The following is a 13,358-nucleotide window of genomic DNA, read 5'->3' as shown; positions in this document are numbered from 1 at the left end:
TCTCTTGAATCAATCGTTTCCATCTCCAGCACTAATACCTGGCCTTTGGCTTTCACTGGGACATGCACACACACATGCACACACACACGCACACACACACACACCCACGCCCCCATTCATGATCTCCTTCATTTCAGGGCTCTCACAGTCCATTCTCCCCACCCCTGGGAGCCAGAGAGGTCTTTTTACAATATCAATCAAGTTATGCCTTTACTGGCTTCCTTTTGCACTCCAAATAAAATCCAAACTCCTTGTCTATGGCTTTTGAGGTCCTAAATTTTCTGACTTCTGCTTCTCTCCATTTTCATTTCTTACACCTCTCCCATGATTCATGGTTCCAGACACACTTACCTTCACCCTGTTCCTCCTATTTTGCACTTCTTTCTCTTCCAAGAATGTGCTTCCCTCTGATCCTGGCACAAAGTAGGCACTCAATAAATACAGTCAGCCCTCTATATCTGCAGGTTCCACACCCACAGATCCGACCAACCTTAGATTGAAAATATATTTTTTTAAACATTATGTTGTTGTTGACACATACTGTGTAGTTAAGCCTAAAATGGTTGCTGCCATACTGAACATGTACAGACTTTTTTCTTGTCATCATTTCCTAAAGAATATAACATAACAATTCTTTCCATAACATTTACATTGCATTAGGTATTATAAGTACTCTAAAAATAATTTAAAGTATATAGGATGATGTATGTAGGTTGTATGCAAATACACCATTTTATTTTACATAAGGGACTTGAGAATCCTTAGACTTTTATATCCGCTAAAAGGAAGGGGTCAGGGGGTTCTAGGAACCAATCTCCCACAGATACCAAGGAATGACTGTATTTATTAAATGGAATAAAATGAATGAATGAAGGAATGACATTCTGGCTCCAAATTGCTGAGTAATTGTTTCGGCTATTAGGCCAATCTCCTGCACCAAATTATATTATCTCATTTTCATCTGGTTAAAGGCACCTAAAGAGACAATTTGATATTCCACTCACCTTCTGTCCTATTCTGCTCTGATTGGGTTCTGATTATGGCAGGAGGCTGAGCCTATGTATGGCAGCCTGACAATGAATACCGGTGATCCTCACCCAGGTTCACTAGTTAACAGTGGAAAAGGATGGTACAATGGATTAAAAGTGGTCATGAATTTATTGACCCTCCTCCTTGGTATATATTTGGGAGTATATGTCCACTCTCCTTGAATCTGAGTGTGCTCTGCGACTGCTTTGGCATATAGAATACCCTGGGAGTGATGCTGTACTGATATCTGGGTCCAGTCCATAAGAGACACTTTCTACTTTTGAGAACACACTCTCTTAGAGCCCTTTGCCACCATGTAAGTTCAATTACCCTGTGAAGTAAACATGTGAAGAAGCTCTGAAACTAGAAAAGAGAGAGGGGCCCAGCTGAGTCCAGAGATCAGTTGACACAAATAAGGCAGCAGACTTATGAGTGAATACTTTTTGGACCCTCCAAATCTCAACAGTACCAGCTGATGTGAACTGAGCTACCCTAATCAGTGCCCCATGGGACAGAAGAATTGCCAGCTGAGCCCTGCCCAAATTCCTAACCCATGGATTTTGAGCTTAATGAAATGACTATTGTTTCAAGGCATTACATTTTGGGTGGTTTATTATGTGACAATAGATGACATGACAAGCGGAAAGATCAACTTTCGTTCTTCAAAGAAGATGTGACTCTCTACTCCCTTGAAAAAGATGATTGTAATCACTCAGTGATCTAATTTGCAAATAAATCATAATCAATACTTGGGAGTGAGGGTAATAAATGATGGCATCTCAGGTTCAGAAGCAGATTCCTGTCTATTTTTTAGGACAGCCAATCTAAACCATAATAATATTGAGAATATCCTAGTCTATGGCCATGCTACCCTGAACAAGCTCAATCCCATCTGATCTCGGAAGCTAAGCAGGGTCGGGCCTGGTTAGTACTTAGATGGAGATCACCTAGAAAGACCAGGTGTTGTAGGTGTAAAAATTAAATAATAAGGGATTGTAAGCTGACAAGGTCCTTGCAATCTGTGAGGTCAACCAAGGGTTGCCTCGCCTAAAAAAAAAGAAAAAAAGAATATCCCTTCAGCACAACCCATAAATGAAAAATACTATTAAAATATCCAGTTTAATTTCAACCAAATTTTCCTCCAGGCCTATCTGATGAGTTTACCCAAATAGTATGTGATGTAGTAATTATAGCTACATTTTATCAGATGCTGATACAGGATCTGATCACAATTTCTAGGTTTATTCAAGGATACACCGTATTCTCAGAAATAAATCCCAAAGAACTTTCCAGCACCCTCTACAACCCAACTAACAACAAATAAGAGAAAATATCCAGCAATTTTTCTGCAGAGTACAGACTTTCTTGAGATTATCTGAAGCTGATGTGCACTAGAATATGGTTTCTGTCTATTTTAATCATTGCTGTAGTTCCAGCAACTAGAATGGGCCTGGGACATAGTGGGAACTCAACAAATACTATTGACAAAAATAAATCACTGTATTAGAAAAAATTAAAGAGGCAGTTCTGGGAGAGGTGGTCACTCTCAAGGTATTGGACCAGGTATCTTTAAGCACCAATAGTATTGTGTTGCATGTTTTAAATCACATGTGTTATCTAACTGTATGAATTCTTCTGCAATTTGCCTTAATTTATATTTAAGTGTACATCCTGCTAAAAGTTCTACACACATACTTGGCATACACACACACACACACACACACACACACACACACACACACACACACACATAATACCATAATGCTATTCTGTAACTTCATTTTTTTTCTTTATGTTTTTTTTCTAAAATATTTCATAAATACAAAAAGCAATATAACAAACTGAGTTGGGCATACTTCAAGAAGTAAAACATTGCAAATATACCAGAAGCCCTATGCATGCCCTTCCTCTACTGTATTCACCTCCTTCACTCTCTGTCCTTTCCTCCTCTCTTAGCCAGAATTTGTATTTATATTTTGTATCTCTCCAAAATATCTAATATATGTTTTTTTTTAAAAAAAAACTTTATATAGCATTCTCTTCTAGAAAGAAGAAGAGAATGACTGACTTTTGAAGATCTGAGCTTTATGCGAGGGTGTCAATTCCACCTGGTGAGGGTCTTATGCCTAGTCTCAGGTCCTGTTAACAGTCATTAAACCTCTTAGCCTATAGATTCCTCATGACTTGGCATATGAGATGTCCCAGGGCAGCTGAGGGCATCATCACCCCTCAGGTTTTATATCTCTCTCTTCATTTTTGACACTTGTGTATTTTCATTATTTTACTGTGAGCTCATCTATGAATTTTAAAAGATGTTTATTTTACCTTATACAGAATTTTTAGTTGTCTGTAGCAAGAGAGTTTTTCAGAATATTTAATCTGTCAAATTTCTAGATGTAAAAGTCTCAAAAATATTTCCTAAATATTTTAAATATTAAGATATTTAGAATATTGTCATCAGTGCAAACAGTAATTTCACAAATTTAAATGGCTGATAGATATTTATAAAACAACTGCCAGATGGGCCCAATTAGCCTGTTGGGAAGACAGAGGCTTCCAGTTGGACTCCCATGATCTCCACCTGGGGCACCGAGTCTATTGTGGAGTTGTTCACCACTCATAGAGGATCTGAGGAGGAAGCATCTGAGGTGAAGGGCATGGAAGGGTTTTATTTATGGGAGAAATGTTCCTTGAAATATTCAATAGTATAAATTTACAAAATCAAATAAAATGGATAATTCCTCATCCATGGTAAAAAAAAGAAAAAAGAAAAACCACTGGATTTTTTTTTAGAGATGTATTATATGATCATTTTTGTTTACATATATTTTTATAATTTTTAAATAGAGTAACAACACATGCATAATAAGTGGGGAGAACTAACAGACTTTTTCATTCATTAGGATAAAAACAGAGTGAAATTTTTCAAAGGCAATTAGTAGAATGGTAAAAAAAAGGGGGGTGGGAATGGGGACAATCTCTAAATTAGTTAGACCCAATTTAATGAGAGAGAACATTTCTGAATTGGGTTGACTAACACAGGTATGCTAGTGGACACAGATATGTCCAGGAAAGAAGGTTTTAGTGATGACAGTATAAGCAAGAATAATTCTTGGTTATGGCCAGTGAAAAAGGAACTCTGTGTAAACCTGGGAAGTCTTGTTCTAGAACTACACACAGGAGATCAGGAAGATTGTTACTCTATCGGGGTTCAACGGGTAATTCTTCTCCCTCTTGCCCGTCATGTGGTACTGGTGCCTCATTACCATTAGCCCTATAGACCACTAACACTGCCCATATCTTTATTAAGCTCTCCTCAAATTATCCAACTTGATTATACTACATAATTCTTGCTGGAAGCATGACTGATAGAGTCAGGTAATTTTGGTGTGAAATGAGACCGAAGAGCTAAGTAGAGGAAGAACCAATCTAATACGATCAGATAAGTTTTTTAAAAAGATTTTTCTGGCTGTAATTTCAAAAAAAATTGTAAGGGAGCCAGAATGAATGTGGGTAGATCAATTAGGAGACTTAATCAATTGCCCAAGAGAGACTAATGGTATTTGTCATAGATTACATGAGGAGATAATGAAGATTACTCCCCGGTTTCCAACTTGCATAACTCGATAATGTAGTTAGTGCCTGTAACATTGAGATAGAAGACATACAGAAGCATTCACTATTTTTTTCACCCTATTGCCTCTTTCTGGTGGAGCCAAGAGCAGCTGTTTTAGCAGAAGTGGGCCAAGGATCCTCAATGTTTTCAGCTGGGTTGTGAATAATAGCAACGTGAGAAACAGTGCAAGAAAGGAAGATAGGGATACAAAGCATTATCTGCTTTTGTATTTTGCTGAGACTTAGCCCTTGATCAATTTTGACAAAAAGAGATGAGTTGGGCATTTCGGTATACTGCACTAGTCTCAAAAAAGCTGATGTGTGCTATATTCCTACTGAGGTTTACAAGATGCTCCAAGCTCTACAGTGCACTCATACAGAGCACATATTTGAATATCAGCCATGAGGAAATTCTATTCGTGTCTGGGGGTTGAACAGACGATTTCCGGCTCCTGCTATTTCACATTCCACTTCTTACAAAAAGAAAGAGGTGAAATTCTCACAGCAGACAGAGAACTTTCCTTATCAGTAGAAATTCTCACAGACTTAGTGGCTTCTAGTTATTCTCTCAATCTCTCTATCCTTGATTTTCTGATTTCATCATATTTTCATAGTAGTCTATTACACAAGAGACATCACTCATAATGACAGTTTAAAATAATGCAAGAAAAAAGTCTTTGGTGTGTTTGCTGTATAAACTAGACCAAAAAAAAAAAAAAAAACCCCTCTAAATTTACTATATTAATACATTTTCTTTATGATTCCCCAATGGTTCGGCCAAAGGCCCAAATCAGAACTCATCAAATTTAGGCCGGAGCACACTGTACTTCTACAGCTTACCAAGATTGCTTGACTTTGGAGCTTTTCTGTTCCTCATTTGTGATTTTCATGGGCTACCAAGCTACTATAAATTTGAGTCTTCCTAAGATCCAGGTTGGGTGTGAAGATTTCTTATTAAAAATGAAGTTAAAACAGGAAGACAAAACATAATTGTACCAATCTGAGATTATGGCTGAATTGTATTTATCAAAGAAGAGTTCTTCTGTTATCATTCTTAATAGCTATTAGTTATGGTCCAGGGTCAAACTTTATGCATGCCTTTTAAAATCAAGATATTTAAAAGAGGCCTTTTTGGTGCTATGTATTCAGTTTTGAAATTATTTGCTTGAGTGTTGCTGCCACAGGCTATCAGTGATCAACTTCTGAGCTGTTTCAATGGACAGCCATTTAGTACATTTCAAGTACTTAGAGGGAATGAGCATTTGAATGAATCATACACCCAAATGAGAAAAACTTCCATATTATTTTAAACACATCAGAAACCCTAAAATAATTAATACCAAATTTGAGTAAAGTAGAACATCACTAGATCTTTGTTCCAGGTACAGAGTGGTAAATCACCATTTTGGGGCCTATCTAAAATTAACATTCTTCAAGTCTCCCTTCATAGCACTTACTGTAGGGTATGTTTTACTTCATCAGAGAAGACAATGAGTAAGCTGGTGTTAAAATATGTAGCTTAGCTGGAAAAAAAAATCATTATATCTTACAATTTTCTGCTATTCTACAAAACACAACTTTTTTATATCACTATCCAAATTCCACTATATAAATAATGAAAATTTAAATGTTAATGCCTATTGTCCTTAATTCATTCAAAATGATTTATCTGTTTGAAAGATGTAAAGATGTATTTTTACACTACTTAAAATTAACATGTCCATGAATGCTAAAAAAATATTTTGTGAATTGGAAGGTGGTTATATGTCTTTATTTTGTAAAAAACAATTACCAGTTTAAGTATTTTTGTGTCTATGCTATATCTCGATAAAATGTTTTTTTAAAAATAGGTACTATAAATAAATCCCCTAAAATAATACACTTGGAAAAAAATATTCTCAGTTCATATCCTAGACCAAGGGTTAATTTTACTAATTACATATAAACCTTTTAAAATAAAAGGAAAAATCTACAACCCAAGGACAAAAAAATGTGCAAAGGATATGAACTCACAACTGACGAACAACACGGGTTTGAACAGCATGGGGCCACTTATAGGTGGATTCTTTTCAATAAATACAGACAGCCCTTCTACCTGCAGGTTTAGCATCCCAGGATTCAACTACGGTGAATCAAAAATAGTATTTTTGCATTCCCACCTGCAGATTCCCAACCGAGGATCTAAAACACTGTTTTCCATCTATGATTGGTTGAATCTGCAGATGCAAAGGGCCAGACTGAGTTAAAAGTTAAAAGTCCACCATGTGAAGTCAGGGCCCCTAATCTGCAAGTTGTTCAAGAGTCAACTTTATAGTTTATAGAAAAAAGAAAGACAAATGGATCTTACATAATAAAGATAATGTTAAATATCATTTATAATAAGAGAAATTAAAATAAAACTTTATTGAAACAACACTTTTTTTTTACTAGTTTGTCAAAGGTCAAAAATGTTGATAACACTATGTGGCAAGATCAAGATGACAGACACACTTCTATATTATAGAGGAATGCAAATTGGTATCATTTTTATGAAGGATAATTTGATGGTATCTATAACATTTACAAATGGATTTTTTGATACAACAATTCCACTTCTAAATATTTAACCTACAGATATGTTCAAGCATGTGCAAACTGACACATACAAGGATATTTACGACAGCATCATTTGGAAAAGCAAAAGATAGAAAACAACCTAAATGTCTATCAGGAATAGACTGGTTAAATAATAGTATAGTCATACAATAAAATATCTTAACCCTAGAAAAGAATGACAATGTTTTTATGAGCTAATACAGAAGGGTCTCCAAGATCTATTGAGGGTAAAAAATAAAATGGGGTGCAGGATAGTGTATAATATGCTATCATATACACAACAGGAGGACAGTATATATTAATATTTGCTTGTATATATACCAAATATGCCCGAAAAAAATACACCAGAAACTCATTATCATTTATTGCCCAAAGAGGGGAAGTGGGTAGCTTGGGAACAAAGATTCAAGAAGAACTTTTCACCATATGGTATTTTGTACTTTTTGAATGTTGAACTAAGTAAACATATTATTTCCAAAATAAAAAGATAAGTATTTTAAATATGCCCATGAATTTCTGTCATTTTGAGTAATCCTGAGATACCTTGCAGACTAGAATAGTCAGAAGTACCATAGGTGGACAGAGTGATATTATCCAGCTTTAAGGGATCTACACGAGAAAGTCAATATATGGAGTGCAATTATGTGAAAACTCCAGAGATCCTGTTTTATTTTGTTTTGGACGATGTGCTGATTCTTAGTAACTGTTCATGCTCTTAGTGAGCTGCCTTTGTTACTAAAAAGGCAAATTACTAAAAGACTACTAAAAAGGTAAAAATCGTCGTAGGGAATTATATAATATTTCTTTCAATATTAGTCGCATTACTCTAAGAATTCCCAGGAATCAATTTAAAAATGTATTTGTTCAAATTCTAATCCAATCCTATATTTACTGAAATATTACTTATCTTTCTGAAGAATGCCCTTGATAGAATGTCCTAAATAGAAGCCATAGGACATAAGAAAAGACAGTCTTGGTATTAAGACAACCACCTTGCTGGATTGGTGTTATTTCTTATTTTGTATTCATTAGGCATCTAACACTCTGAAAATAATAAAAACTGGATTTTGGCAGTTAATTATCAAACAGCAGGACTATATAGCCAATCTGATTGATTGTGCCAACATCAATCATTAAAGTAGCTGAAAAAATCAGACCACTTGTAGCAATAGCCTTAATTACCCCATGGCGGTAAAATATACACTTAGAGAAATTATTTAAATTTTCCATACCGTTAGAGTAAAGAGATCATTTGTAGTGATCACATTTTGTTTTCTACACACACACACACACACACACACACACACACACACACAAAACTAGGTTACTGGCCCTACTGTAGAAGACAGGGCATTTATTGATTGCCTACTTTGCATCAGGCACTTAACTTTGCCTGAGTCATCTTTATAACTACACGAGATAGGTTTTGTTAACCCCATTTTCAGACAAGGAAACATATATTTAAGAGTGGCGAAGCTAGCTTTCAAACCAATCTCTGGTCAACAGAAGAGACCAATTTTTTTCCACTACAATACTTCTATGTAAGCTATTGGCCATATTCCAATTTTGCCAGCTGACCTAGAACAGTTTTTCCTCCTTCAGTGCAGGATTGAGTGTAGGACTGGGTAATTGCATGTAATTTTTATGCCTCCATAGGCTCTTCTAATCTGAAGTATCTCCGCAGCTTTTTCTCTCCTTTATGATATTGACATCTTAAAAAGATATTGCTCCTCTAGATACTTTCTTTTCTTTTTCCTTTTTTTTTTTTTTTGAAAAATAGGAAGTTCCTCCTTTTGCGTTTGCTGTTTCCTCTTAATTAGATTAAGGTTTTGCTTTCTCAGCTAGAGCACTGGCTGCATAGAACAGTGATGTTGTGTTCTTAAGAGTGTATCATTTGGGATTCCTAACCCACAGAAACTGAGATAAATGCCTGTTGTCTTAAGCTACTAAATTTTAGGATACTTTGTTATGCAGCAATAGATAACCAATATGTGCATATATACATCTTAGAAATATAAGTAATCACTGTTATCTCCCATTCTAATCCCTTCCCATTATTTGTATGTCCCTTCTTCCTCACTGAGAACGCTTGCTCAGGGATATTTTTTTAGACAACATATTTATTCATTTGCTTATTCCTATTTTACATCCAAAGTCATTTCCCAATTGCTTTGCCATACCACTACATAACAAACCTATCTAAAAAAGATTTTAATCTGTTTGCAATTCACCCCTCTTTCCCCAGCCTCTTCGTTACCCCAAACTGAGGGTATATTGTCATATTCCATATTGCTTGTTATTTGTATTACTTCTTTCTTTATTTCCTCTGTTTCTCTCCCTGCTTGTGGTTCTAGTATTTATTTCATATAAAATTAGAATAGAAACAAACGGAAATTTGTTTCAGTTTACTCTCAGTTTTAAGGAGTTTTCCTTTATTCTCACACTTACTAATTTAATTTTTTGAGTATGTAGGATATTAACATGCTCGAAAAGTCGAAACTATAAAAAGTTACTTTTAGAGCTGTGTTACTCTCACCTGTATCTTTTCTACTGTAACCACCACCTACTGATCTTCTTAACATTAGCCATTAGAAAAAAAACTCATTTTTTATTTTTCGTTTTTTTATTTTGTAATGACAAGATATGTGTACAATTTTCTTATTTTCCCTTCTTCTTACACAAAATGTTTCACACAATATTGCACTTTGCTTTCTTCATTTAATATTATTTCCCTGGACATCATCCTATATAATTTCATAAAGATTGTTCTCATTCTTTTTTACATTTGCATAGTACTTCATGGTATGTACCATAGTTTATGCTTGAGTATTTAGGCACTTCCCAATGTTTTACAATGACAAATATGCTGAAGTAAATAAGCCATTTATACATATTTTTGGATTGTTGGAGGTTTAGCTGCAGGAAAAATTCCTAAGTGAATTTCTGGTCAACAGGTAAATGTATATGCAGTTTTGTTTGATATTGCCAAATGTGCCTCTATTTTGCATTCCCATCAGCAGTGTATGAGAGTGCCTATTTCCCCACAGCCTCATCAACAGAAAGTGCTGCCCAGTTTTCAAATATTATTCAATCTATTGAGAGAAATGTTATCTCAGTATAGTTTTATTTTGTATTTCTGTTTATAAATGATGTTGAACATTTCTTTATGTGTTTAGGGCCCAGCTTTATATCGATTTTGTGAATTGTCTGTTTATATCTTTTACTCATTTTTTTCTATCAGATTTTTTACCTTTTTTCTTCAATTTTTAAAAGTTCTTTACATATTGAGGATATTAGCCCTTTGCCTGTGGTATATTCTGCAAACATTTTTCTCATTTTAAAAAGTCTTTTGAATTTGCTTATACTACTTTTTGCCATGCAAAAGTTTAAAATTTTTATGTCATCTAAACTATGCAATTTCTTTTTATTGCCTCTGAATTTTGAGAGCTGCTTAAATGAACCTTTCTCCACAAAAAACAATTCACTTTTGTTTTCTTCTAGTACCTGTGTTGTTTTATTTTTTACATTTACATCTCTGATCCATTTGGGAATTTATTCTATTTATGTCCAACCCAGTGATTTCAGATATCACATAAATCACATACTAGATTTTTACATACTTGATTCTATATACAGACTTTGTTTATTCCATTGATTGGTCTATTTATCCCTGTACCAGTACCACACTATTATAATGATAAAAGCTTTGCAGTACAGATTAATGTCTCATAGTGCTTGCCCTCTCTCAGAAAGGTTACTTTTTCAATGTTTTCCCACTTATTCTTTTGTGTTTATTTTACCATATGAATTTGGCAATTAACTTGTTTAGCTCCATTAAAAAATAACTTGTTAGAATTTTTATTGAGATATCATTACAGTTTACAACATAATGGCTTCCTTCTTCCTTGAGATGAACAGGAAAGTATTTGCTGTTGCTTGTTGTCTCTTTCAGGGCTCACCTAATTAGGTCAGGTCCATCCAGGCAATCTCCCTTTTAAGTCACAATCCACCATTAGAGACCTTAACTGCATCTATAATTTCTCTTTTGCCATATAACATAACAATCATGAGAGTTATGTCAATCATACTCACAGATTCAGACTGTACTTAGGATCGTACAGGGGTTGTACACCAGGGGCTAGAAATCTTGAGGGTCATCTAAGAATTCTGCTGCAGATACCATGAATATTTTAGAAAAAAAATCTATAATATTCTACATTATTGTTGTTGTAGCACATTTGAGTGACTACAGAAGCTGGGAAAGTGGCATAAATGAGTAACCTGAACCAGGTATAGCAAAGTACACAGTCATGCTTTGTTTAGCAGGAAGCAGCTATTCACTCCCAAACAAATGGACCATTTGCCAGATTATCTGACTTTTTCAAGAGAAATTAGAAATCTGAATTTGTATATGTAATCTGCCATTTTTAAAAGTGTTAGAAACTAAATGAAACAGCTGATAATTAGGACTGCATTAAGACTACTATCTGTTTATGGAACTGACCTACTATGACCCCATCGTATAAGTAAAATAACTGAGGTTAGAAGACCTGCCCAAGCATCACCAAAGTGCTTAGTGTCAGGGTTTAGATTAGAAACTCAATTTTTGTGGTTTCTAATACTCTTTTTATCCTAAGTAATCACTGAACTTGTCCCGCTGCTAAGTATTTAAATAACCTACTTGGAATTCAAAATGCTTTAAATAGGTTAATCATTTCTTAAGACATTTACCTTTCAAACTAAAAAAAAAGAGAAATGAATCATTTTAGCTTCCTTTTATCTTGAAATCAAATACCGCAGGGCAGATTTTTATTTATGGCTTTTCTAAGACAAGGTATAATTTATCAAGTTTTAGTCACATTTTGATGTACTGCTTTTGAAAAAAAAACATGTGCCAAGAGGTTAGTGATATGACATCTGGATAAACAGTTGCCTTCAAGTTGAAAAGCAAAGGTTCTTTTCAATTAACTTACATCTCATTAGATATTTGCATCAAGTGGGTGCTTCATGGAGTTTGACATAAGAACAAATATTATTGATAATAAATCTGTCTTTCAGGTATATTGTAAAGTATAATTAGTTTCTAGCTGAAGAGGGTTTTGTATGTAGAAATTGCTTTATAAATCCCAAGTACAAATTGTCATTAATAACCTTGAATGCATTTGACATGAACCAAGATTGCCCATGACAATTATGTGGTATAAATGATGTAATTATAAAACTCTTTGATTCTAATCCAATAGGAAGGGATGAATACTGTAAATAGATATAAGTATCTTAGAAATAGTTAAACATTAATCTTTAAAAAAAAAAACAAGAAAAATTGTAGTACAGGGAAATAGAATTGTAGGGAGAAGCAATAAAATTTGGCTATTTGACTATTGCTTTTGTTTAAGTGAGATTTTCTTCTTTTTTAAAATTGATCATTTGACTTCATGTGAAAACCCCAAAGGAATTAAATCAAGGAATTAACTACACTGTATAAATCTTTATAGTACTGAAAGATTCATAAAAATATCCCAGTGATTATAGATAGGCATCTTTTATTAAGATAAAGAAGAGCTTTATGTTGCCTAGTAGCTTGGAATTAAAACTATTAGAATTGTTAGAACTATTAGAACTCTTACAACTCAATAATAAAAAGACAAATAAGCCAATTAAAAATGGGCAAAGGAGCTAGATAGACATTTCTCCAAAGAAGATATACAAATGTCCAATAAGCACATAAAAAGATACTCAATATCATTAGTCATTGAGGAAATGAAAGTTCAAATCACAATGAGATGCCATTTCATACTTACTAGGATGGTAAGACTCAAAAAGTCAGATAATAACAATAATTAGTAAAAATATGAAGAAATCAAAACCTTCATACACTGCTGGGGTAATGTAAAATGGTATAGCCACTTTGGAAAACAGTCTGAAGTTTCTTCAAAAGTTAGTAATAGAACACCACTTTAAACCCAGTAGTGTGGCTATAATTTCTTAAAAATGATAATGACGAATTTTGGCGAGGATGTAGGGAAATTGGAATCCTCTTATGTCATAGATGGAAATCTGAAATAGGGCAGCCACTGTGGAATACAGCTTTGTGGTGCTTCAATAAGTGAGACATAAAA

The 13,358-nt window shown here is 34.3% G+C and overlaps 1 pseudogene; it reads left to right on the top strand.

Moving 5' to 3' along the window:
• Window positions 1–1,883: 1,883 nt before the first annotated feature.
• Window positions 1,884–2,001, top strand: LOC120591025 (uncharacterized; annotated as a pseudogene).
• The last annotated feature ends 11,357 nt before the right edge of the window (window positions 2,002–13,358 follow it).

This window comes from Pteropus medius, unplaced genomic scaffold (assembly GCF_902729225.1).
Source record: "Pteropus medius unplaced genomic scaffold, Ma_sr-lr_union100, whole genome shotgun sequence".
NCBI lineage: Eukaryota > Metazoa > Chordata > Mammalia > Chiroptera > Pteropodidae > Pteropus > Pteropus medius.
This window is presented reverse-complemented; position numbering and strand designations above follow the sequence as displayed.